A 26,917-nucleotide genomic window follows, 5' to 3' on the forward strand; every position below is an offset into this window, starting at 1 on the left:
GCCAAATAAGATAATTACCTGTGAATTATTGAATAGGATGGTGTTCTGGACATTTCCAGTTATAATGCACCTCAAAGACAAGAAGCAGTTGACATTTAAAAAAAAATCCTCAACATATATCCAGAAGGAACCCTACTTCAAAATGACACCTGCACCCCAATGTTCATAGCAGCACTATTTACAATAGCCAAGACATGGAAACAGCCTAAATGTCCAACAACAGATGACTCGATAAAGAAATGGTGGTATATTTATACAATGGAATACTACTCAGCCATTAAAAACCGACATTAACGCCATTTGCAGGAACATGGATGCTCCTGGAGAATGTCATTCTAAGTGAAGTAAGCCAGAAAGAGAAAGAAAAATACCATATGAAATCACTTATATGTGGAATCTAAAAAAAAAAAAAAAAAAGCATAAATACAAAACAGAAACAGACTCACAGACATAGAATACAAACTTGTGGTTGCCAAGGGGGCGGGGGGTAGGAAGGGATAGACTGGGATTTCAGAATGTAGAATAGATAAGCAAGATTATACTGTATAGCATAGGGAAATATATACAAGATCTTGTAGTGGTTCATAGAGAAAAAAATGTGACAATGAATGTATGTATGTTGATATACAACTGAAAAATTGTGCTCTACACTGGAATTTGACACAACATTGTAAAATGACTGCTACTCAATAAAAAAAAGTTAAAAAAAAAATCCTCAAGAGGCAGTATTTTGTCCCAAACAGACAACTTAAAAGTTCGGGTGCTCTGGAACACTAGACAGGGAGAGCTAAAAATAACTATAAGGAAAGGGCTTCTAAGTAATAAGAAACAAAAATAAATAAATGAATAAATATTTAATTTGACAAATGGTCACAAGAAACGTCTGGAAGCACTTTTCCCAGTGCTTTTCCCAGCAAACCTTCTGTCACTGGTTACAGCAGGTGTTTCCAGAAGGCCATCAAGGTAGCCAGAGAAACACAGCAGAATCCGCCAGAGAAGCGGTGCCCCGCCAGCAGGCGAAAAGTGGAGGGGCACTTAAGGTCGCCTCACTTGTCTTTCAAGAATGTATTTGTTAACTCTAGTCCCAGTGCTGTGCATCACATCCCCAGAACCTATTCATCTTCCCGCTGGAAATTCGTACCCTTTGACCAACCTCTCCCCATTTCTCCCACTCCTCCCCCAGCCCCTGGTAACCACCATTCTACCCTGTTTCTATGAGTTTGGCCTTTACCTTACAGGATGGCAGAGAAGGCAGCAGCTTGGTAAAGTCGCCTCCGCTCCTAACACGATAAAAATTGCCGAAAGCAGCTGGGACCCGGAAGGCTGACTGGAGTCTGCGCAGAACTGACTTGCTCGTCCCGTGTTTCATACCGCCGCCCACCCAAGGTGCACGTGACCCATTGACGCTGTTTGCGCCTGCGCATAAGAACCCATCACTCTCAAACTTTGTGACCGACCGCTTTCTTCCGCCTTTTCTTCACCACCCCAAAACCCTAAAATTTAAACTACCTGCCTCACCTTGCTGTCAGGGAGACAGATTTGAGCCCTACCTCCTGTCTCCTTGCCGGTGGACCTCGGAATAAAGCTTTTCTTTTCTCAAAAGCTGGTGCCAGAGTACTGGCTTCTATGCACCCCCGGCAGTGAGCGTTTTGCTCAGTAACAATAGGGTGTTTGTCTCTGACTGACTTCACTTAACATAGCGACCTCCAGGTCCATCCATGTTGTCACAATGGCAGGATTTCCTTCTTTCTCGTGGCTTAATAATATTCCATTGTATATGAAAACCACTCTGTTATCCACTCATCTGAAAGTCATTAAGAAAGTAGATCTTTTTAAAAAATTTCTACTGTATAGCACAGGGAACTATGGTCAATATCTTGTAATAACCTCTAATGGAAAAAATATGTAAAGGAATATATATATGTATGTGCATGACTGGGACATTGTGCTGCACACCAGAGACTGACACATTGTAACTGACTGTAATTTAAAAAAATAAATAAATAAAAAAGTAGATCTTAAATGTTCTCACTACACACATACACACACACACACACACACACAAAAGGTAATTGTGTTACATAATGTGATAGAGGTGTTAGCTCACACTGTAGTGTGTTGGTTCAAATCCTCAGGAGTTCCTCACATCAAATCTGAAACTGGCCCCCATACACGGATGGCAAGGAGAGACAGAAGGAAGAGGCAAACCACTCCAGATTGGTACACAGAAGGCTTAACAAGCAAGGGAACTTACACACAAGGCTTGTCTTGGGCGGCTGCAAGATGAGTAGATCTCCATAACCATCCACCAGAATCTTAAAGGTTTCTGTAGAGGACTTACCGGGATTCAGACACGTATTCAGTCCAGGTGGCCTCAACAACACATTGCTTTCTAAAGGCTGCATCCTTGAAAATGTCTCCTGCTATGGGCACGGTGGACAGAAGGTACATTCCAAGGACAAAGGAGGCGGTGACGAGCCCTCGATGCCCGGGTCCAGCTCATGGGTCACACGGCAGTCACGTCCTCTTGATTACCTCCTACAACACAGTGGCAATCATCTTGTAATACACAAGTGTGTGCCTTAAGCTTACACAATGTACTATGTCAATTATAGCTCAATGAAGCCAGAAAAAAAGTTTTAAATCAAATATGTAAACAAACACACAAACATTCTACAACCCATAATTTCCATCTCCAGATAGATTCTTTTCTATAAACTGGAGGAAACTGAACACATCTGCCTAAGGAAATGTGTACAAGGAAGTTCACTGAAGCTTTCATTATAAAATATGGAAATTATCCTTATTGCCTATAAACAGAAGATGGATGAAAATCTAAGGCATATTCATGTAACGGAAAGCTATTTAGTAGATAAAATTTATGAAATACAGCCACGTGAATATATGTAGAGAAATCTTTGAAACAATATGGGGCGGGGGGTAGTCTCCTGCTATGGAAAACACTGAAAACATCTAAATCAGTTCCCTACCACCACTCATGGCCTTTCTCTCGCCTTTTGAAGCAGCCTATACTCTATGCAGTATGCATCGCTCTAAATAAATCTACCTTTACTCAATAAATAGATAAATAAATAAATTCCCTATATTGATGAAAACACACAGAGATAGTGAATGGGTAAAAACATTGGTGGAAAGAGGGGTCATCAACCTAAGAACAGCTGTTACCTCTGGAAAGGGAAGTGGGGGATTGTGTCAGTACGGGTACAAGTGTAGCTACGACTGTGTCGTTAATGAGTTTTTACTTTAAAAGATCTGAAGCAAAGATGTCAAAACACCAATATTTTAGGGCTAGGGCTGCTAGGCTCCCACTTCGTTTTGGTCCTTCCCCTGTCTTTCTCAGTCTTTAGGATCTGCCACAAAAACAAGGGAAACTATTATTATGAGCTTTGGGCAGCTGTTGGTACTGTTGGGGCCTTAAGTAAATGGGTTTGGTTTTCTTTTTTTCTTTTTCTTTTCAACTATTTTTTTTTTTAATGGAGGACTGGGGATTGAACCCAGGACCTCGTGCATGCTAAGCATGTGCTCTACCACTGAGCTACGCCCACCCCCTTCTGGGTTTGTTTTTTGGTTTTGTTTTTCATATGGTTGTGAAGACTGAACGTTAGTCACAGTGGGGAGTGTTAAGAGTAAAAGAGTGTGCTGAAAGTCAAGGAATGCAAATATCCAAGGAACCCTACATGAGAGAAACTTTCCATTTAATTAGGCAGATGCTATGTATTTGCCTCTAGGGAAATTTCCAACTCACATTGAGAGTGTCCAAAACTATTGGAACCTTAGAGAAGAACCAGGAAAAGTATCATCAGCAATATAACATACCTTATTTAGTAACCTGGACGTAAAATGTGTATGAAAGAGCGATAAGAAGAATTAAAATACTTTGAAGGACAGAAAATGATTTAAATGCAAAATGGTTCTAACTGTAGGTGAGTGTAGTTTTAGTAGTGTCTAGCATCATGTATAAACAGGGTACTATTTTAAAACTTCTTTGTTCCATGTCCATTCAAAAATGTAGAGAATTCGCATTTTGGTTTAACAATAGTAAGCAGTATTACTAAATCCATGGCACTCTTGCAAGAACAATCGTAGAGACTGGGGGCTGCAAAGATAGAAAATGGCTTTGGTCAAAATTGTATTTAAATCTCACTTCCGCTGCTTACTGGTTGTGTGACCCTGGTTGAATCATTAACGTCTCTAAGTCCCAGTTTCTCATCTATTTAAGAGGAATGCTTAATTAGCTAATCATTTCCCACATTGTTGCTATAGGATTAAATAAGGTAATTCTATGAAGTGCCTGGTGTATGAGGTATTATTTGTGCTTAATAAATGATAAATACTTTGGTTATTATCAGCAAGAAACAGAGGTGAAAATTCTTCCTGAATATCACACAGTATTACAATTAGTGGGAAAACAAAAGTCAGCCAAGTGTTTAACTTGTGGGATGTACCACTAGTCTGACTGCATTTACTAAATTGCTGAACTTTTACAGAATTTACTGAATTTTGTTTTGTTGTGACATAGGAAGAATCTGTGTCCCTGGATATGTTAAAATCAGCCTGATGATAAACTCATCAAAAGCACCTCTCATATTTTGTTGATTCAACAAAAAAAAAAGTTTAATAAATGTTAATCTATTGAACTATTCTCAGTGTCAGGAAAATACCGAAGTTTTATGATCTTAGGGAAACTCCTGAACTATGATTGAGTCAAAAAAGTTAGCAGTAAGTATTTAATTAGTCCTCAGAGGGTACGTGGCCTTTTACCAGGCATTTCAGAGAGCTATTAAAAGAAAGTTGTGATTTCAGCCTTCAAGGGGCTGAAAATTCTTTTAATTAACTTTCTGAGGCACAGCTGTCATACAGTAAATTGCATGTGTTTAAAATGTACAATGTAAGTTTTGACACAGGTATACACCTTTGAAACCATCTCCAAAATCAAGACAGTGAACCCATACTTCACCACCAAGAGTTTTTCCTCCAGACCCTTCGTAATTCCTCCCCTCTACTCTTCCTGAATCTCTGGCAACCATTGTTCTGTCTTCTGTCACTATAGGTTAGTTTGCATTTCCTGAAATTTTATATAAATGGAATTATACAAAATGTATTCTTTTATGCCTGGCTTACTTCATCAGCGTATGATTTTGAGATTCACTCATGTGGCTGTATGTTATCAGTAGCTTATTTTTCATTGCTCAGTGGTAGTCCATCCATTATCTAGATATACTATAATTTGTTTATTCCTTCACCTTGTGATGCCATGTGGATTGAATTCATTTATGGACTATTATGAGTGAGGTTGCTATGAATATCTGTGTGCAAGTCTTTATATAGACATATACTCTCATTTATCTTGAGAAAGTACCTGAGAGTGGAATGGCTATATCAGAAGATGTATGTTTAACCTTTAAAGAAATTGCTCATCTGTTTTTCAAAGAGGTTGTATGTATCATTCTGCATTCCCAGGAGCGGAATAGAGGAGTCCCATTTCCTCTATATCTTCATCAAAACTTGATATGGTCAGTCATTTATTCTGATAGAAATATAGCGCTATCTCATTTTGATTTTAATTTTCATTTCAAGGGGCTTAAATTTGAATGATTAGATACAAACTTGTCATAAACTTGAATATATGAAACTACATAAACTAATTATGAGTGGCCATTAAAAAGGAGAGTGAGTCAAACTTACTTTAGAGGACAGCAAGCCAAGGGAAGAAGACTTCCTAGGGAAGACTAGTACAAGTTAGTAATTTTAAAAATTCAAGAAACCTCTGTTTTCCGAAAGCTTAAAATCTACTTTAAAAACTGGGTATATAGGCAATAGATGATAAAGTTCACTTCATGCTGGAATGATCAAGTTTTCCAGAAGGATGGGATTTGAGTTGAGTAAGATTTCAATATGTAGAAATGTTGGAACTGCAGTATTTTCAGGCAGAGAAACTAAAATTAATATAAGAATATAAACAGAAGATTAGAATCATTTGAGGTACTACAGAAATAGTGAAAGTCTCCTTGCCTCTGAGATTTAGGAAATTGCCTTGAATACCTTTGATTTCAAGACCAGTGGTTCCCAAACCTGTCTCCTGCCTCCTGTGGGCTTGGTTCTGTCTCCTTCACATGATGCCCCTATATCACACCGTGAAGACCCTTAACCTAAAACTGAGCCTCTTTTTTCGACGCGTAACAAACCTCATGGACATCAAGCCCCCTGGGGACAAGCAGATTTTTGTGGGTGACTGTAGACTGTGGTGGTGAAGTGCGGGGAGCCATACTGTGCCCTGAATGGCCTTCTTCTAATTGGATGGCTTTATCTTTCCTCTCCTCTGTCCTGCTCTGTCCATCTCTGCCTCTCCCCGCTTCCTCCTGCCCCCTGAACCGGGAGCTTCACTGTCTCTCCATTGTGCTGGGCAGCTCCACCCTCCTCGAAGACCCTCCTCTGACACCCCAGCCACTGGGGAACTCATCTTCTGCCCAAAGCACAAATCACACATTTCCACAGTTTACTCTGTAGGAGGAATTTCAATGCTAGTTTTTAAGGAATACCATTGACTCATTACAAGTTTGCTTGAAGCTGCAAAGGGAGATAAAAGGAGACAGTCAGTTGCTCGGGTTAAAGAAAATCAAAAGTGGGAAAGACTTCCTGGAAGCCAGGTGTCAGTACCAAACAGATCAGAAATTGTCCTGCGTGGAGGCCTCCAACCTGGTTGCTACAGCCACACCTTTCCCACCATGACTGGGGAAAATGTAGAGATCCCAAGAGGGTCACAGTCAGCACCGCTTTCTCTATCACACACTCCCCTCCTCCTCATAGAAAATCACATGGTTTTCACTTTTTTAAGTGGTCAGAAATCCATTAATATAAAGTGGGTCTAAGAGGACAAATATACTAGAAAATAGTTTCTGGAATATGAAGGTTTACCAATGGGGAAAACTTTCAGTAGAAGTCCAAATTGAGCCCAAAATGGTGGAGCAAATCAAGGCGATCACAGAAGCTCTGGTGGTCAGGCAGATTAAGAAAGTTAGCAACAGGCTTCAGAAGTGGGAGACTCTCAGAAAAGAAGGTTCTAGGGAACAGAAGTACAGTCACTAACAAACTAGGGTTTAAGGCATGGAAACATGTTAATGGAAACTGGTTTTCCAATAGGTATTAAGCAACCAGGAAACATACCTGGGATCAGTTTCTTGGAGCTCTAAGGTCAGATTTCACAGTAATAGATGCTATATTATGGTTAAGCCCAGGCTTCGGACTCGGACAGCACTGGGTTCAAATCCCAGCTCTGCTACTTACTAGCTAAATAATCTAAAGTTATTATCTCTCTAAGTCTTAGCTTCCCCATCTGTAAAATAGAGATGACACTATAACCTACCTCACTGTAAATATTAATGGAGGCTATTAAGTCTTAAAGTCATCCTTGACTTCCCTCTTTCTCACACAGCACTTCCAGATAACCCTGTTGCTCTGTGTTCAGAACAAACATTCAGTATCTGATCAATTCTCACTAACTCCATTGTCAGTATTTGGCCTGAGTCCTGGATATTTGCATTATCATATAGGAGTTACCACCTCCTAACCCACTACCCTAATTCCATGCTTATCGCCCTTTCCAGGCTGATCCTTTTAAAACATAAGTCATATATGACACCCCTCTGGTCAAATCCTCCAACCGCTTCTTATTTCATTCCAAGTGAAAGTCAAAATCTTCATCATGGTCCAAACGGCCTGTAGGGTCAATCCTCAAGCCCCAACACCCAGCTACTCTGACCTCTTTACTGTTTCTTGGACCCAACAAACACATTCTTGACTTGGAGCCTCTAAGCTGATTATTCGTTCTGGTCAACATGTTATTTGTCCATATATCCACATGGTTAACTTGCTCCAGGCTTCATATCTTTGCTCAAATATTACCTTCTCATTTAAGATTACAGCTGACCTCCCATTTCCACTTTCCCTGCTCTACATTTTTCATGACATTTACCACCTTCCTACATACTACATAACTTACTTATTGGTTATGTTCATTATCTGTCTCTGCTTACTGGTATATAAATTCCACAAGGCAAGATTTTCTGTCTGTGTTATTCATTGATGTATTCCAAACACCAAGGGCAGGTCTGCTTGGCACACAGGAGGAACTTGAAAAATATTTACGGAGTAAATGAACATGAAATGCACTTGGTGCATTGCCTGATACACAGGAAGCATTTATTTAGTGATAGTCCTAAAAGGGGGGTGAGTATGCCTTTGATATTGATATAGAGGTGGAGAATGACCAGCGGCATAAGTTCTGGAACCAGAAAGAACGCTGGACTTGAAGGGAGACGTTAGATGGGACCAGCCTCGGGGCTTATAGAGGCACATGGTGACGACAAGCCCCACAGCCTTCACACAGACCTACTGCATGTAGCAGGCTACTTCGTGTTTCATCAGGTCTGTCCTTCCTTGGGATTTTTGTTTCCTTTAAATACAGTTACTTCAATTATTTAACCTTTCTTCACAGACATAGCGTCCAACCTTTCATCCTTATTATTATGACTCTGTGAGCCCTATGAAAGAGTTCTCTCACAGTCCTTTTGAGTAAGTGTGAAGCTCATAGCTGAATACTGGAGACAAACTGAGCCTCCATCAGGCAGGTTACTTGGAATAAAAGCCTTCAATTGTCATACACTGAGGAATCAGAGCACAGGGCGGACTCCTTTGTGCAGAGGACGAGGCCACCTCTGGAGGGTATCATCCTGGCTTCCACCTTTTAGAATTCACAGTCTTTTCGGCTGGAAAAGGATCAAGAAGAGAGCACACTTCTTGAAATACAACATTCAGATTCCCACCCCCCCAAATGGCTTTCTTAAGAGTGTCTGAGCAATAGTGATTTCGCAGAATGTTAACAAGTGTTTCTCAGGGAAAAGAGGGGAGGTGTGGCTCTTCACAGTCAGTTTTATTTAAGCAACGACATAATCAATTTTAAGCAGATTTCTTGACTGCAAGTTTCTTGGAGATTTCATTTGCTGATTTGCAACTGTGCTTTATCCAAAAGGATGGCAGAAGAGGCAGCTTTTCCTAAGCTCATTAGATGAAGGAAGCCCTTTTTGAAAGAGTTTCTTGAGAGGTCTGTTTTATTCATTCAACGAATATTAATTGAACACCTACTACGTGTACACGTTGCGAGCACCCAGGATTCACACACACAACACACACACAGTCCTTGTTCTCAGGGGATTTACAGTCTAGTAGAGAAGACTCTCAAGAAACTCATATTTGAAAGTTGATGAGTGTGACGGAAAGTAAAATACAGGCTGTCATAAGGACATTTAAGAGCGAATGGCATTTACTAAAATTCACTTGCAGAAAATCTGATTGAACTGTTTTCATGAATAAATTTTATCTTAAGGTGACATCACAAATAGCTTATCATTTACTGTGTGAGAAAAACACTGTGCTAAGTGATATTAGGAAATAGAGATGCATAAGATGTTAACCTTGTTTTAAAAGAACTTCTCTAACTGAAGTGCAGACCAATAAAAATAAAATAAAATAAGCAGTGAAAGCCAGAATAAAATTACAAGTAAATTTAAATGGTTCAGATACCCATTAAAATGCTACCTATCTTTCAAAGACTAAATTATCATAGCTTCTGGGAAGCCCTTTCCCAGTTCCGAAACTTTAGGCTGATTTTTTTTTCTCAGTACTTTCACACACTGTCTTATAGGATAGTGATTTGTGTGTATCTCTGATCGACTGAACTGAATAGTTGACTGTGTGGCGCAGACGCTGGATCTTTTACATCCTTGCATTTCTCATAGTGCTCCATCATCTGTGGGAACCAGCAAGGTATCAGAGTCAAGACCAAAAGCTTTGGTGTTGGAAATCAACTACACTCCAATAATAACAAAAAAAAAATTAAAAAAAAAAAAGCTTTGGTTGTATCCTGGTGTTGGTTAGAAATCTCGGGGGCTTCCTGGGTGAAATCAGAGACTGGCCTCCTACACGAAGGGCAAGGAGAGACAAGACAAGGAAGAGGCAGACCATTGGAGATTGGTGGGTGGCGGGTTTAACAATCAAGGGAACTTAGTCACCAGGCTTGTCTTGTGTGTTGCAAGATGAGCAGAGATCTCCACACTCCCTGGCCAGAATGTTAAAGTTTAGAGAGAGATCTTAACTGGGTTTAGTCATATATCCTGGTCTCAACAACACATTACTACCTCAAAGCTGTGTCCTTTGGTCAGCTTCTAGTGTGGGGAAGGCAAGTGGATGCTACATTCCAAGGATGGGGGAGGGGTGGTTCTCCAATTCTCCTTGTCCCACTTCCAGCTCGTGGGTCAACCAGCGGTCACATCCTCTCAAAGACCTCTTCCAATACCTGGCTCTCGCATTCACTAGCTGGATGACTTTGTGCAAATCTCTCAATTCTCTGAGCCTTGATTTGCTCATTTGTAACATAGAGAAAACAATATCTGCCTAATTGTGTCATTGTTTTGGCAGAGATCTGTTAAGCAGAGATGACGCATGTAAAATAATTTAGTGCCTGACATAGTAAGCACTCCGTAATGGAAGATGTTGTTATTATGTTTGTTGTATTGCACGTGCCCTGTGGTAAGTGCTTAGGCAATGGAGGAGTTGGGAATAAGGGAGAAGGGGGTCAGGCACTAGAGGACATGGCCCATCTCCTCACTGTCTCTCACAAAGTTCCAGTGCAAGTAAAGATGGAAGAGGTTTGAAAAGATCCCCTTGGTCAGACTAACTAGCTACTACAGACTGGGGCCAAAGGGCTGCAAGATGGTAGAAATGATGTTGAACAGACACGGAGAAGTCTGATGGTGGGGGTGGAGGGGACTTTGAAAGATGAGCTGAAATGTTCCGATCTATTGACAATGGATAAAACTAAAGACTAATGAAATTGTTTTCAAGAAAGATTAACCGGCCCACCGTGATCAACAAGAATAGATGGAAATAGCATCTAAGAGACCAGTACCAATAGCCATGTGAATTAGCACAGTTGCCAGATCTAACACGGAGCCTTGCACTCTTCTCCACACCCAGCGATAATCCATTAAGTGAATGAGGACCTAGATAAAAGGGGAGTTAGGGGAGAAATGACAACATACGTTCAAGGATGGTTCCTTGTCATGAATTGAATTGCCTAGACCATGACTCTGAAAGATGAATTCCAGGATGACATGGGGCCTTTATGGGGCCACCAAATAATTCCTCATGGAAGTACACGTTTCCTTAAAAAAGTAAGTTTCATCACATGATTAATTTAGTCACCAAATACAGACATCAGTCACCTACAGGATTTCCATGGCTCTTTAATAATGCCACTTGAATTAAATTGGGGGAGGAGGGTATAGCTCAGTAGTAGAGTGCCTGTCTAGCATGCACAAGATCCTGGGTTCAATCCCCAGTATCTCCATCAAAAATAAATGAATAAAAACCTAATTATCTCCCCCCCCAAAATAAAAAATAATAATAAAAATGTGCAATTATTAAAAAATGGCTCAAAAAAAAGAATAATTGAAAAAAATTTTTAAATATTGTGGCAAAGGCAAAGAAGGAAGGAGTAAAATCCTTTCCAGGAGTCTCTTTGAAGATTACTTATATTTTTTTAAAGAATTTTTAACAGGCCATTTTCTGTCTTGTATTTGACAGAAGTAAATACTGAAAATAGTTATATGAGAACATAATCATATAATTAGCTATTTTAAAAGACCTGTTTCACCTTCTTGAAATAATAAAAAACTCAATTTGACCTTATTATATGTTAATGACCTTCTGGATCAAGATAGAAATCTGAAGTTACAATGTCTGATTTTTTTTTCAGGTATTGCGATCAAAGTCTTGGGAACATAGTATCCCTTTTTAGTCTCTCATTCTCCTTCTTTTCCATGCAGTAATCTGGGGAGCTTGGTTCTTGAAGCTCCTCGTTAGAATTATGAATGCATTTTCCCGTAGAAATAACACTATATGTGAATATACATACTTGGAATATTATTAGTTCTATATACAAGGTGTTTAATTTTGGGCTAAACCACAGAAACTAGTTCAACCATAAAACACTTAGTATGTTACAAATTAATTTTTGACACACAATCTGGTCATAATTTCAGGACTCTCTGAACACTTAAACTTGGGCCATCAACTACATTTAGCCAATTCCTGCTAGAATGACAAGTGGATTCATAGCAGCATGACATTCTGTATAAATATATTTCACAATTCATAGACTCTCAGGATGGAAGAGCTGTAGTTATCGTCAGAATCACTCCAGTCACTGCCTCATTTTACATATAAAGGAACTGAGGGCAAAGAGGTGAAATGATTTATGCAGTCACTCAGCTACATTAGCAAGCAAGTTAGGACCTAAAAACCATTCCCAAATTTTATAAACTCTGTTTTTAACTGAAAAAAAAATGCCACTTGTTTATTCATTAATTAATTTATTAAATTACCATTTGCTGCATGTCTCCAATGTGTAGAGTCCTATGCTAGCTGCTCAGAGAATTCAAAGAATATACATTGGTTTTTGCTCTTAACTAATTGGGCATAGAGACAGAGTATTAGAAAATTAAATTACTGCATAAGAGTTCCATGAACATAAAAGTTATGTCAGCATACATGATTAAATGTGAATTGAGTTATTTAGATAATGTGTTATGAATTCAGAGGATGTAGGAATCCGAATAGATCTGAGGTGCCGAGAAAACCTTCATAAAAGAATTTAGACCCACCTACCCATTCAATAGACACTATTGAGTACCCATTAATTGCCATGTACTAACTCAAACCCCAGGAACATAAGGGTGAAGACACTGTCTTTGGTCTCCAAGATTCATAGTCTAATGGGGAAGACAAAGAGAAGAGGGTAAGAAACAAGAGGCAGAGGGTTCATGTGGCATAAGGAATGAGCAGAGGCAGGATTGGGATTGGGAAGGCAAACAAGACAGCCAGGGCACAAAATTTAAGGAAGCGTTCCCTCTCAAGGCACTGCAAGTGCAAAGTTAGCACTTATCCAGACCCAAAAGGTAGTGCTTCCTTAAATTTTACACCCAGACACCTTACTTGCCTCACCCTAGTCCTGGACCAGTCGCACTCTTTAGCCATCATGCAAAGTGGCAGAATGGTATAAATCACACACACACACACACACACACAAAACCCTGAATTGAGTTTGAATAAAATTTGTCACTAATCACTACTTGATCTAGAGAGTTTTTTCGTATCTCTGGGCCTCAGTCCCCTCTTCTGCAAAATGAAGAGGTTGACCTGGGTTAGTGTTATTCAGACTGTGACCAGCACAGCATGTGGAGTCTTCAGAAATAACTCAGATAAGGAGGGGCTGAGTGAGTAGAGTGCTAGATCCCTCACCCTTGCTTCAACCAGACATCTTTTATTGGCTTTATTTGAGATGATTCTTATACATTCATTTTTTAAAAAAAAGGTTTCAGTGATTTTTTTAAAAAATCAGTTAGACAAATCAAACATCAGGTTGACCCTACATGGTCTCTAATGCTTTTGATAGCTATCCGTTTGCCTTTCTATGAGGGATCTGGTTTCTGCCAAGGGCGAGTGAGAATAGTTACAATCATAGCTGCAGCAACTGGTGGTTCTGAGTAGTATCCAAGGGCACTGACCGCTTGTCAGTCCTGTGGTGAGTACAGGAATCCTGCTCTTCCCACGTGAAATGCTAAGTGACTCTTGGTGAGTTGGATGGAGAAAAAGAAATGATTGACAGGAGGAAAAACTGGATCAATTTGATGTTACTCTAGGGCTCTGGTGAAACTTAACAATCCATGAGTCTGATGGTGATTGGGAGCTGAAACTAGGAAACACTGATGCAATCAAGTTTCATGTCCTTAAAACGATGCCCTATGACTCTCACAGCACTTTCTAGCTCCCCTTCAGAAATACCACTTAGTCAGTGATTGACTGGTCATAAATGATCACACATGAAGTGCTTGTTGAGCAAACCCTGGACTAACTTTGTGATTAACAGCTAAGTATATTATTTGCCCCATTCTAAGAAGCAAGTTAATGATCTCTAAAGATCTGTGGGTCTTCACAAGCATCCTAAATAATCAGGGGAAGAGGTACAGTAGGAGAATGGATGAGAAAAAACACAGTAGTCTGGCCTGTGTCTGTGAGGTGGCGCAGTTGTTAAGGGAGTTATTTAAAATGTGAGTAAAAGGCATAGCTGTTATCCTACTGTGTAAAGCAAGAGTGGATAACCTCATACTCTAAGTGGTAAATACGAAGAATGACTTTAACTTTTAAGAACATATGTTCTTAAAACCAAAAAATTGGAAATTTCAGTCCTGCACTCGAACTGGGAGAGGTGCCCCCAAAACAGGATGAAGAGAAAGGAAGCTACTAGGAGGATTCACTTCGGGAACATTTATTTCATGTCAGCACTCTGAAGACATTACCTCAGTTAATAAAACAACTTTAGCTGGACAGTGTTTAATCCTACATGTGGATAAAAAAACCAAGTTTCAGAGAGATTAAGTTTCCCAAGTAATAAAGCTAATAATAAATGAAAGAGTTGGTCCTCAAATCCAGGTCTAATTCCGAAGTGAGTGTTTTTCCAATATAACCCCAAGGATGGGAAGGAATATAAAAATATAATCATTTTCAGGGTTAGTCCAGTATGTGAGTCGTAGTTCCAAAGAAAATACAACATGAGGAGGGGCAGGGGTGTGTTGGGGAAAAAAGTCAGAACTTTGTGAAAACCCATTCTAGCCCCTTAAGAGGACTCTCTAAGTGAAAGATGAGTGCAGAGGAAGAGGACACGAGAATGTGACCAAATCTGACACACACTCAGGGTCTCCTAGAGCTTCTAGAAAGTTGGGGCCATGATTGTTTAGTTCACCACTGTGCACCCCAGCACTTAGCACAATCAGTCAACAAAATCAAAGGGAAGTTAAGGAGATGGAGGCAGAGTTGCAGGTACCACCCCAAGCCCATGACTAACGTGGATTTTTAATGTACACATATATTCATCGTATGTGTGTGAAGGAAAATTTTTGCCTTTTGTTGAAAAACAACCATATTCATGAAGCATCTGCCTTTATTTCAAATCCAACTTTATTCCTTGACTGAGTGGGTAACTGCTTGTTTGGTGTGTTTTCAATCTCAATACCCTCCTCACCCCCCACCCCCACCCCCGACAGGGAGAGACATCCCTCCTGTGTTTGCTTATTTTCAATAAATTTAAGTGTAAATGAAACAGGAAATTAGAATGAGATTCTTTCTAACTCCATTTGACTGAGGCAATAATGAGAGCAACAAAGAAAGTCTGAGATGGTGCCTCGCCTCCCACGCCATGTGCAGATTTACAAAAGAAATAAATCTGAGAAATTACTCCTCAGCCCTTGATCCCCTCAGTCAATTGAACACATATAAAGAACTTGGAGAGTGGGCAGGATTGAACTGGTGAAGAGATTGCTCTGGAGAGGCCAGAAGCCTTGACCTCCCCTTCCGCCTTGAACGGAGGTGTAAACTTTCCACAAGCTTACAGACAACCACTCAGAAAACTGTTCTCTAAATCTGGAGACACAGAGTGGTAGTGCCTGGTTCACATGTGAGGAAACTTAAAGTGCTTCTAGCCAGGGGCCTGGGTCCCCCCTGGGAAATCTAAACAGTGAGAGCAGATGCCAACTACTTAGGGAGGCAGGAAAGGACTGCTCTTGTAGGAGCACCCACATTCTCAGGGACCAATGGTCTTGCCCAATAGAGCCATCTGGAGTGGACTGAGATCTTTTCTAGAAAGAAACCGAGGTGGATCTATTACCAAATTAAACTTGGGTCCACCCACCTGTATGCAGTAAAGCCATCTGACACCAAGCTGTGGTGAAAGCAAAACACGTGCAGTGTTTACTGCAGGGCGCCAAGCAAGGAGTCTGGGGCAGCGAGTGCTCAGAACGCCCAGACTCCCCAGTGGGTTTCAGCAAAGCAGTTTCCAAGGCCAGGTGAGGGAGGTGGGGGTTGAGGGTATGTGATCAGCTCATGCACAGTTCTCTGACTGGTTGATGGTGAGGGCACAGGGCAGCATCAGCGGGGTTAACACTGTCAGTCCCCAGGCTCCAGGAGGATCCTCATTAATCCTCAGGCTCCTTTGGGGACTTTGTGCTCATGGCCATCTTAACGTTAACATCTTCCATTTGGTGGGGGTTGCCTCATCTGTAAAACAACTCAGGAAGTCTGCATCAGATACTGTTACCTAGGTTTTTTAGAGAGGAGTTAAAGCAGAGACTATGAATGGGGGAGGGGTCTCTCCCAGGAAGCCCCATAGGGTTCTGCTGGGTTACAGATCTCCTGGTTGCCCAGGGTCTGATGAAGGAATCCAGCAAATTCTCTTCTGCCCAGCTCAAGGGTCCTGCTGGAGAGGACCCCACAGAGATGTGTTCAGCATGAACTGTTATCCTCGGGCACAAAGTACGAAGCCACTGAGCCAAGCAAGCCCTGGAGGACTGCCTCATCTCTTTCCATATACCCCACTCACCTCTGACCCTGGTGGGGCCCAAAACTGCAGTGCATCTGATGAGTAGAAAAACAATGGAGCCAGAGAAACACACTCCCTTTACCCACTGCAGACCTCCATCCCGAGGCCGGCCTGGGCTGGAGGAGAGGGGTCCAGAGTTTTGATAATTAAACAAGATGGGACATTCTAGTTCCTGAGATGAAACTGTTTTTACTAAAAGTGACCACGGGAGTTTTATTTTCTGAGAGTGACCACAGAAAAGATACGCCTGCCTAAGACCTCATTTAGGATGGGCAAGTCTAATTTTCAAAAGATAAAAACACGACTCTTCTGTAACCATGGAATAAACACGTCAACATGTATTTAACTCATGGGCAAGAGCCAGAGGGATATTAATGCTGGTTCAACGAGCATCTGAGAAACTAAATATTTGTGGGAATTGAATAAGGGATAGAATATTGGAAGACTGAGAGATTAGAAACTAAAATGGCTAAACTCCTCCAGGGCAATACAACCATATGTAACCTTTGGGTAATTTTTGTCTATCAGAAATCATCTGCATCTCAATTGGGCAAAAATCTAAAAGTTAACATGTAACCTCACAAAATGTGGGCCCTCATTAACAATAACTAACCATGGCATATTCCCCTAGAAAATTAAGTAATCCCTGGGTGGACCTGTGAGACAATGCTCCAATATGGTAGAGAAAGAACATTTAGCCAGCCTCTTGCCTTAGTTCCAAGTTTTTAATAATTTTCCTTAATAAAGATCAGGGGAAATGAGCCCGCCTCTCTCCCTAATCAGTTCTAAAGAACTGTGGGAGACAGAAATAAGGCTGCATTTCAATCACGCTCTGTGAGATACGGTTAGTCAACCATACATCATTGTTCAAATAGATACTGGATATACATTTCCAGGCCTGAGAAGATGGCTCATGACTTTCTTTCCCGACTGGAAGAGCAGAGAGTTGGTGACCCAATCCTTCAGCAGGGCACAGGACTCAGACGGCTGGGCTTCAGGAAAGAGGAAGAAAGACTTGAGAAGAATGTTTAAATAATAGGGAACCACGAGAGGGCAAAAGCCTGGGAAAGGCTAATCTTCAAGCACAGTGTTTAGAGTGGTCTCTGGGGAGAGACGTGGTACAATTAGGGAGAAGGCGTAGAAAGTAAACCTGGCTTCTTGCACAACTTTTGTTTCTGGCATTCTCTGGGGCAAAGATAGGACCTGTTTGTTTTCAACTGTACCCTCCATTAAGGCTCCGTATTTTTCCAAGTAACGAAAGAAAAACAGGCACAACTGTCTCCTGGACCAAAACGTTGATGCATATTTAGTTTAATCTAGTTGCTGACAGGAAACTTGAAAAAAATAACCCAGGATTCCGTAGGCTTCGCTCTTTGTAATTGAAGGCAGCCAAATGGTCTACAATTCAAACTTATGTTTTGTTCCTTGTTACCAATAGACTACACAAACCAGTAATTCTTCTCAGGAGTGCTCTGACATGACAAATGTTTGCGGTGGCCAATTCAAAGGAACACAGTGGTTGTTTAAGAGCGTGATACTATCTCCTTTGGTCAAACATTGCAATTTTGTTTTTTGCCTTCTAACAAGCAAAATGGCCTATCAGAGCCAGAAACGCCTTTGTTTTGTTTCTGCAGAAAAGCTGATCGACCATGCAGAGCTTTTGCCAGGCTGTTGTTGTTCGTGCTCTTTCTTTGAACGTGGCCTTAAAGAGTTAGCTGCTGCCTATTATGGTCTGTCATCCTGCTTTAATCCAGCCCTGGACCTGGGCAGCTGACTAAGCAGTGAAGACTTTCTTACAGACCCCCAAGCTAAAACAAACAAAGAAGCAGATATGTTTGCAAGGAAAAATGCTTCTACCATGAAAGTGGTGGGACAGCAACTGGAATAATAGAGCACTGAAAGCAAGGAAAAACCCAACACTGTCCCACAGGACAGGAGGGAATGGACAAAAGAGCTCCAGGAAGGAGAGGAATGGGAAATCCAATGTTAGAACGGTGAGCTTTCCTGACACAGAGGGTGCTCAGGACATAATTTTTGCAGAATAGAACCTCATCCCTTTTTCTCTAAAATCATGGGAAAAGAACCAGTCTGGCTTGATAAATCAAAACATTTAAAAGAATTTGTAAAAGGAGGAGCAATGGGCATAGCACTACATGTAGACTTTTCAAAAGAATTCCTTAAAATCACAGATAAAAAAGTCTTTTAAAAACCCAGTACTTGTTTATTTGAAAAATCAGTAAATGTTGGGAAAAAATTTTTTTTTCAGAATTCCCTTGTTCTTTCCACACTGTGCATAAGGAGGAAGAGTGACTTTGCCAAATACTAATCTTGCACCAAAGAGAACTTTTTTAAGGTTAAAAGTGAATGTTTTGATTCCCAATAACATATATCAAGAGATAAAAATCAGAGATCTGTAGTTACACACAGCCCCAGATTACTTGCGCGTGCTTTTGGAATGAATGCATCTATACTTCTCTGTGAATCTAGTTCAGCTAGGGGATTAGAATCTTTCCAGAAAACAAGCAAAATAACACTGAAGCCTCAAGAAGGAACTGCGGTCCACTTCTCCCATCGCTTCGAAGACTTAACTCAGATCTGAACGCTTGCCTTGCCTCTAAGTTCCTTTCCAGAAAACACCTTTCATGGAGTGAGATGAAGAGAGAAGGTGGTAATTAACCACTTTATTTAAAAGGCTTCTCAGGGTAGTTGAGACAGAAAAGGTGATGTAAGCTGCTGAATTGAAATGTGGAACTGGGACATATTAAAAGGAACACTTTGACTTTCAGATTTTGAATGTCCAGCTCCTGCTATGATGCAGAATGTACTCAGAATGAAAAAAGAGAGAGAGAGAGAGAGAGAGAGGTAGTGAGAAGGTCAGCAGAGGATACAAAAGTTCTCTAGCTTTTCCTTTATGGGAAAGAAATGAGTGATATTTTTGTATTTTTGTGGAAATCTAATTGTAAAGTCTTTTTTTGGCAGAAAGAATGAGGAATGAGTAGCCATCTCTGACTGCATAATTACAGTTTAAATCTTATCCACTTGTTATGGGGTAGTGGTGAGTGGTTCTTGGTATGTTTAGAGGCTAGAAACAAGCTCCTAGCTGCATTTCACACAGGGAGCTTTTAGTAAAAACAATAGCTACCACTTATTAAATGCCTACAGTGTGCATTTTACATATGTTATTCTAGAATATCTCAATGATAGAAAATTCTGAATTATTTTACAAAGTTCCAGTACCTAATATTGATGAGCCTCACTGCTGAAAAAGCACAGAATCGTATGTGCTTTGATACATACAAACACTAATTGCTAATAAGCTTCTTCAGACTTGTCATCCTACTACATTTGCGAACAACTCAAGTCAGTTTTTAAAAAAACTAAGTTGATTTTTAACTGTCATGTTTTACAAACTTCGGTAGTTTCTGGAAATATTTTTCTATCGCTTTCAGGAACAATAGCAAAACAATGAACACCAAGTGCATGCTAGGAAAGAAAACACTGGTGGATAACACAGTTATTGTCAGACACAAGAAGGATACTATTCATGAAAAATCACAAGATTTATGAAAATTGATCCTGAATTTCAAATTGAAAGTTCAGTAACAACAGACATCTCCCATGTTGACCTAAAATAAATAGGCTGCCAGTTATTTCTCCAGGAAAAAAAGAAAAGGGAAGAAAAGGTTTTATTCAAGATCAGCAAAGAATTGCAATTCCAAGTCTGCAACCATGGCAAGTTGTCAACAACCCCTCTCCCTTCTTCTCAAGAGTGGGCCTGGAAGTTGGGAAGGCTACAGTAAGCAGGAGCCCCCTGGAGGAATCGAGAGTTCTGAAACACAGCGGCTTTGCACTGGCTGAGATGTGACAGTGTCTCACTGGCAGAGCTCTTGCTCGGCAAGCAGAGGAAGTCCTCCTTCCCTTGGGCGTGGCCACTGTCGGAGACTATGACAGCTTCCCCTTCTAGGCTCCCAACTCTATTTTAACTGAGATTTTTATTTATCAATTTTTACACTCACGTATTTTTTATAACTTAATAGAAAGGCCAAAGGGGTTAAGTATAGAGGCATTCAAAATACCTTTATATTCAAATTTAGGATGCAGTTTTGTTTTCCAGACATATTAAATAAAATGCTTTTTAATATGTGTAATCACCTGATTTGCATACTGAGGACATTTATATGAAACCTGGTAACTCCTGGATACCAAAACTAGGACCCTATAGATCCTGGCCTAGGTTTCTGAACCTTTTACCTCCATCTTCTTTTATTCTAGAAAGTACTATAAAACCTTCTAATTTGGCCTTTAAGTGAGACATTTATTGTTGCCAGTCCCTCTTTGCCATAGTCTTTTACTCATTTATTAAACCTGTATTTAATACATGGAATATATGGTTAAATATTGTAGATTCAAAGCGAAAAAAGAAACAGCCCCTCTTCTTCAATTATCTTACATGGAAGGAATCAGATAATTTTGACACAATATGATGAGCTATAATTATTGCGAGAGTTATGTAAAGGTGTTTTGGGAATATAGAGAAGGAAGCCCTTAACTGCTGAAAGGATGTGAGGGATAGAAAAAAATTTAGGAATTATCCACAGGGTGCGGGTGTAGGGGCAGGGAAAGGGCTTGCAGTGTTTCAGGCAAAACGAAATGGCCTGTTCAGACAAGAGGGTGGGGGACAAGGACATCACATCCTAGAAATGACAAGTAACGAGTAAGGCTGCAGCATAGAGTTGCTGGGATGGAGGAAAGGTTAACCTGCAACAGGAGGGTAATCAGGACCAGATCGCGAAGGCTCATGGTGAGGTCTTTAACCAAATGGCCAAGTGAAGAGTTTAAAGTGGAAGGAAGTAAAGCTGTTGTGTGGAAGATGGCTCCACCTGAGCACCAGCAAGGAACTGCTGAGAAGTCTGAATATAGAATAACGAAGATCTAAGTAAAATTAGTAGCTATGGGACAGTCAAGGGGAGAAAGACTTGGGAGGTATCTGGAAGGCAGAATCAATCAAAACTGGCTCAGACCCATATGGGAAGGTGACAAAGGGGAAGAAACAGAGGCTACCTCCCAGGTTTCCACACTGGGTCCTGATGTCATCCACTGAGACTGTCGTCTCAGGAGGAGGAGAAGCAGAGCCATGGGCATGAATTTTATTTGTGATGTTTATTTTGAGGTACCTGGGAGACATGCAAGTGGAGAATTCTGAGCCACAGGAAAACCCTATGAAGCCTTGGGCATCAAAAAATTATATCTAGTGCTCTAGTCCCAGCAATCAAACTGAAAACAGTACAAAACCATACATCAGATATAAGGATGGCCAAAAATGTTTTGCTTTTTCTAATAATGACCACTTTTTTGGTACTTTTTAGAAGACATCAGCCAAAATGAAGATTTAAAAAATATATATTATACATATTTATTTATATGAAAATCTATATTTATATAAATGTACTTGTATATGTAAGTATATTTATAGATTACTGTTTTTCCTGCCCCTGCTTGGCACCTGATAGAAACATGTGCATAGACGGACGGCCTGTTGGGTAATTCAGCCTGGGCGGTGATTAGCAGGCAGTGGCCAATCCTGTTTCCTTCTCTACAATTTCCCATATGCTGAAGAATTTACAGATCTGCCCACAGCAAATGTATGTGGGGTTTTCCACTAAAGTAAGCCCGTGGAAATCAAGCTAGAGGGATAGTTCTTATGTATCTGAATAGAACCAGTCGGTGAGTCTCATTCACAGCTGTTCTTGTTCTGTATCTGTTTAGAGTCAAAGTCACTGCTTGTTTTCTTATTTGATATATTCCATCACTTCCATGTCTGCCTATCCATTAAGTAAACAGCACACGTTTCTCGTACACCAGTGTTTCTCAAACGGTTTCTATCGATCTCCTGGAAGGCTTGTTAAATTAGATTGTTGGGTACCACCCCCAGGGGTTCTGATTCAATAGATATGGGATGGGGCCAGTGAATTCACTTTTCTAACAAGGAAGTGCAATCTAATAGGCCAATTTCCCACAGCCAAAGCAATTAGAAGACAATGGAGACAATAAATTCATTTTTTAAAATTCACTGAAGTAGACATAAGGAGAAAGTTGGTAAACATAGGATGTGTTCATTAGGAAAGGATAATCAGGGTAACTGGGGTGGGTGGCCTTGGTTTTGAATGAAATATGAGATTATTTGCCATGACATTCTTCTGTGTTTTGGTTTTGGAAAGCTGATAAAAATATTTACAGGCAAGCAGCAAAAGTCTCTCTACTTTGATTCAAAATGCAGTTTGATGACAAAAAGGACAAAGCAACTAATTCTGCGTTTCAAGACATTCTTGATAGCTGTCACATATACTGCCATAGAGCAAGATATCCTTTGAGGGAGTAAAAAGCAATTTGAGTTCATAGCTCTTCGTTAAGAAGCTGTCTTTATTCCTTGATTTCTGAAGTTCTGTGAACCACATGCCCTTCTCTGAGCAAAAACTGACCTTCCCATTGAGTAGACAATCTCCTTCGGCTACCTCACTCAGACCACTCTAACTTTGGCAAAATAATCCCGGTAGCAGGAATTTTAAAATGGCAGGAGAGCGGCAGGATAGAACACGTTTTAAAAGAGAAGTTTATGTGGTAAGGCTTGGAAATAGATCAGTAATACTATAATTTTTAAAAAAGATATTTTCAGTATAACAGAATTTAGAATTCTACAACTTTAGTATGACCGAAGCAGCTCCCAATTTAGAAACAAGTTTTATCCAAAAATCTCACTGGAAAGTAATTTGTTTGGAATTTGGAACAATTTCCAAATGACATTATTGTACTTATAACCTTCTAGGTTATAAGGTTGCTAGGAAAAATTTTTTAAATTTCCAAATCCATAGAAAATTTATAAAAATCCTCAAGATAACTGAAATACCAAGTCTTTACTTAGAGAAGGCAGGAAAAAAATCTGTTGTAATGTAAACTTTCTACTTGATGGAATATGAAATAAAGTACACAATGGGACTGGGTACTGTTTCATTACTAGCTGTGTGGTCTTGGGCAAGTCATTTCCTCTCCTCAACTTCAGTTTCTTCAAGAATAAACGGGGGGTGTTGAATAAGAGCATCAAAAATACTGTTTAACTTTTAAGTGCTGGTTACCAGCATTGGAAACAACATATGTAAACTCTCCACCCTTCACGGCACACGGTGCCATCAGGATGTTAATACTAATTATGCATTTATTAACCATCCACTCTATGTCAGGAAGAATACTAGGAATCTACATGTTATTCCATTTAATCATCAAAATAATCCTATGCAGCAGGTGCTTCTATTTTCATTGTTGTCAGTAAAAATCAGAAAGAGGAAATGGTTTAAAATTTTCATTTTAAAAACTAAGAGAAAAAATAGATATACATAGAGAAGGGTGATAGCCCTGGGTCAATATTACTTATGTCGTATTTGTAACTATTTTCTCCCTTATCCTCACAGCTACCCTGTGAGTTTGGAATAGTTTATTTTTTCTCCCATTTTATAAATATTCTGATAATCAGCACATTTCAGACTCTAATCTACAGTAGGTATTATGGGACCAGGGATTCAGGTTTATACAATTCCCTCATCAGGTACAAAGCAGTAGTTTCAGTCTAGGGCAATGTGGGCACGGGACAGAATAGTCTATAGACGGTGGCCAGTAGGAAAGTAACAGGAAAAGTCAGGTGTAATCCATTCTTTGAATGTACCTGAGATTCCAAAATCAAACGGTTGTAATTGAGAGAATGTCTATACTTGACACATGTAAAATCTGTTGAGACTCTGTAACACTGTCCTCAAAAATTAGTTATAAATCTCTTGGTTCATAAGGAAATTGTTATTTACAAATAAATGGTTTTGTTTACTATGAAAAAACAAATCCCTCCCAGTAAGTCAGGGATTTTCAGCCAGTATATTTCTACACATGAAACCAGAATATAAACTATTTCTGAAGCAAAAGCTAGTTAATATTAACTATTTTAATGTCATATCTTGGTTGATATACAACAGATTACCAGTTTGGTGTGAAGCAGAGACCCATATGCCTTGATATCCATATTATTACCAATCTGGAAATTGACTTATCAGATGTCACAGGTTAAGGAAGTTCTGCTTATAGATAAGACAAATCTTAAGGGATAACATGAGGGAAAAATCTTTAAGAAAACAGAGGGCATAAAAGTAACAAATTTGGTCATTCAATCAAGTTACACTCTTCTCTGAGTGGAATATTTTTCTTAAGGAATTAATTTATGTGTATGCATGACTGGGACATTGTGCTCTATACCAGAAATTGACACATTGTAACTACTGTATTTCAATTAAAAAACCAATTAATTTACCAACTGAGCCCTATTACCTGTTAAGCACTAGGCTAGGTGCTGGAAATACAAAGATAATTAAGAATGTTCTTGTCCTATATGATTTCACTGTCTAATGGGACAACGTAGATAAACTGCTAGTTACAATACTAGGAGGCACGACCCTACAGCTGTGAGAGGGCTGAGTCCTAGAAGGGCGTTATGCATCTTTCTCCTGGCCTGATTTCCAAGTAAGCATTTGCTTTCTACTTGAATCCCAAATCTCCTTGATCGTTTTTAATATTTCTGTTCCTGTATACCCTTCACCCGGTTTTCCCCTAATGCTGATATCAAAACTGAGATCAGCACTGTAGTAGGTTGTGCCCCTTTTATCCCCAGTCTGACAGTTCTTTGGACTCGCCTTGACTTTCAGAACCCTCACACCTTTGAAGATACCTGGCCAGGTATTTTGTAGAATATCTTTGGTTTGCGTTTGACTCCTGTTTTCTCATGATTATACTGAAGTTAAGGATTTGGGGATGTGTTCTTTTTAATGCATAATGTCAGCAGGTACAGGATGTTAATATATCACTGCTGGTGATGTTAACCTTGATCACTTGTTTTAGCTGGTGACTGCCAGGTTGTTCCACTGCAAGATATTAACTTTTACTTTTGTAATTAATTAATATTTGGGGGGGGCTCCCTGATGTTTTGACTGAAGAAGTTATCCAGACTTTTTTTTCCCCTTTTGAAAATAGTCTTACTGATGGCACAGAGTCATTGAATAGTCAAAACCATAGTATTATAGGCCTAGAAGTGAGATTATATTTATACAAAGAACATTTAAGTATAAGGTCTATGTTTCTATCTTATAAATGAACGTCCTTTTGAAGTCTTCAAACTCACATTTTCCAGAGGAAAGAAAACACAAGAGAGACAAATGAAGGATATCTTTTGATGACCTGAGTGCACACACAGGGTGTAACAAACACGTTGAGGGTCTCTCAATTTTTGATTACTACATCATTTGAATTTAAGGAATAAATAATTCTAAAGCTGAGAGCGCAGGTACTGGCAAATTCGCATCTGTAATAGGTATGGAAGGTACTTTTTCAGGGGCTTTCCTAAAAGCAATGACCACACCCATTTTAATAAGGATTTACGTCCTACCTGAAGCATTGATCTCCATGAATGACATAATTGAGGAGTAAATTACATGGGAAATATTTCTCTGGAAAATCTAGGATGGGACACTGACCTTAGAGGTGGGTATAAGGACAAGGCAGTTGATTCATTAGTTAGCCGTGAACACAAACTACAGGCATAGTCAAAGGAGAACAAGCACGGAATTTCTGTTTTGCCTGCCATTAGCAGAACAAAGTCTGCTGTGCAAAGTGAAAGATCTGCCAGCATTTTCCCATGATGGATAATAACTAGGTTACAGAGAAACTGTAAAATAACTTCTTACAAAACACTGGTTCACAAATATGGCTAAGATTACCAAATTTAATTATGCTAAATGTCCTATTTGAGAAAAATTTCGAGAGGCTACAGAAAATATTAACAGCAGTGATCCTCTGGGGAAATGTTTTGGAGTCTTTTCCTTTTCCCATTTACAGTTCTGTACTATTGGACTTTCTTTCTTTATTGATCATGATCTAGTACTACTTTTAAATTGAAAAATAAATCCTTTTTCTGGTAAATACTAAAGCTTTGCCATAAGGTGAAATGAAGGGAAGAGCCTATTAAATTCATCTCAGTAGTTAGTTACTGAAGTATTCAAAACGCATTAAAATTTTTTCTCCTTAATTTGTTTTTGCTTTTTTTTGTGTGGGAGGGGAGTAATTAGGCTTATTTATTTATTTTTGGAGGAGGTAGTGGGGATTGAACCCAGGACCTCACTCATGTTAAGCAAGCTCTCACTTGAGCTATACCACCCCCCACCCTCCCCCCAAAGGCTATTGCTAAAAGGTAACTGTCCTACAACAAAAGCTTGAGAAGAGGATTCTAAGTTTATATAAAACTCAGTGGATTCCAGAGCATGTGGTTGGCTGTTTAACATTGATATTTTGCATTCAGAAGGAGTTTATAATTTAACAAAG

General features: G+C 39.7%; 1 long non-coding RNA gene across 2 annotated transcripts in view; it reads right to left on the reverse strand.

The window, feature by feature from the left end:
• The window catches only part of LOC140700093 (uncharacterized), a 180,540-nt gene that overhangs the window by 151,539 nt on the left and 2,084 nt on the right, over positions 1-26,917 (reverse strand). The window contains exon 3 of one of the 2 annotated variants that reach the window (XR_012078294.1): positions 2,342-2,538. This is a non-coding gene — a long non-coding RNA (uncharacterized lncRNA). Of the gene's footprint in view, positions 1-1,231; positions 1,320-2,341; positions 2,539-26,917 lie in introns of those variants that run through there. The other variant, XR_012078295.1, reaches the window with a different exon arrangement.

The sequence above is a fragment of the Vicugna pacos genome, chromosome 12 (genome assembly GCF_048564905.1).
Source record: "Vicugna pacos chromosome 12, VicPac4, whole genome shotgun sequence".
NCBI lineage: Eukaryota > Metazoa > Chordata > Mammalia > Artiodactyla > Camelidae > Vicugna > Vicugna pacos.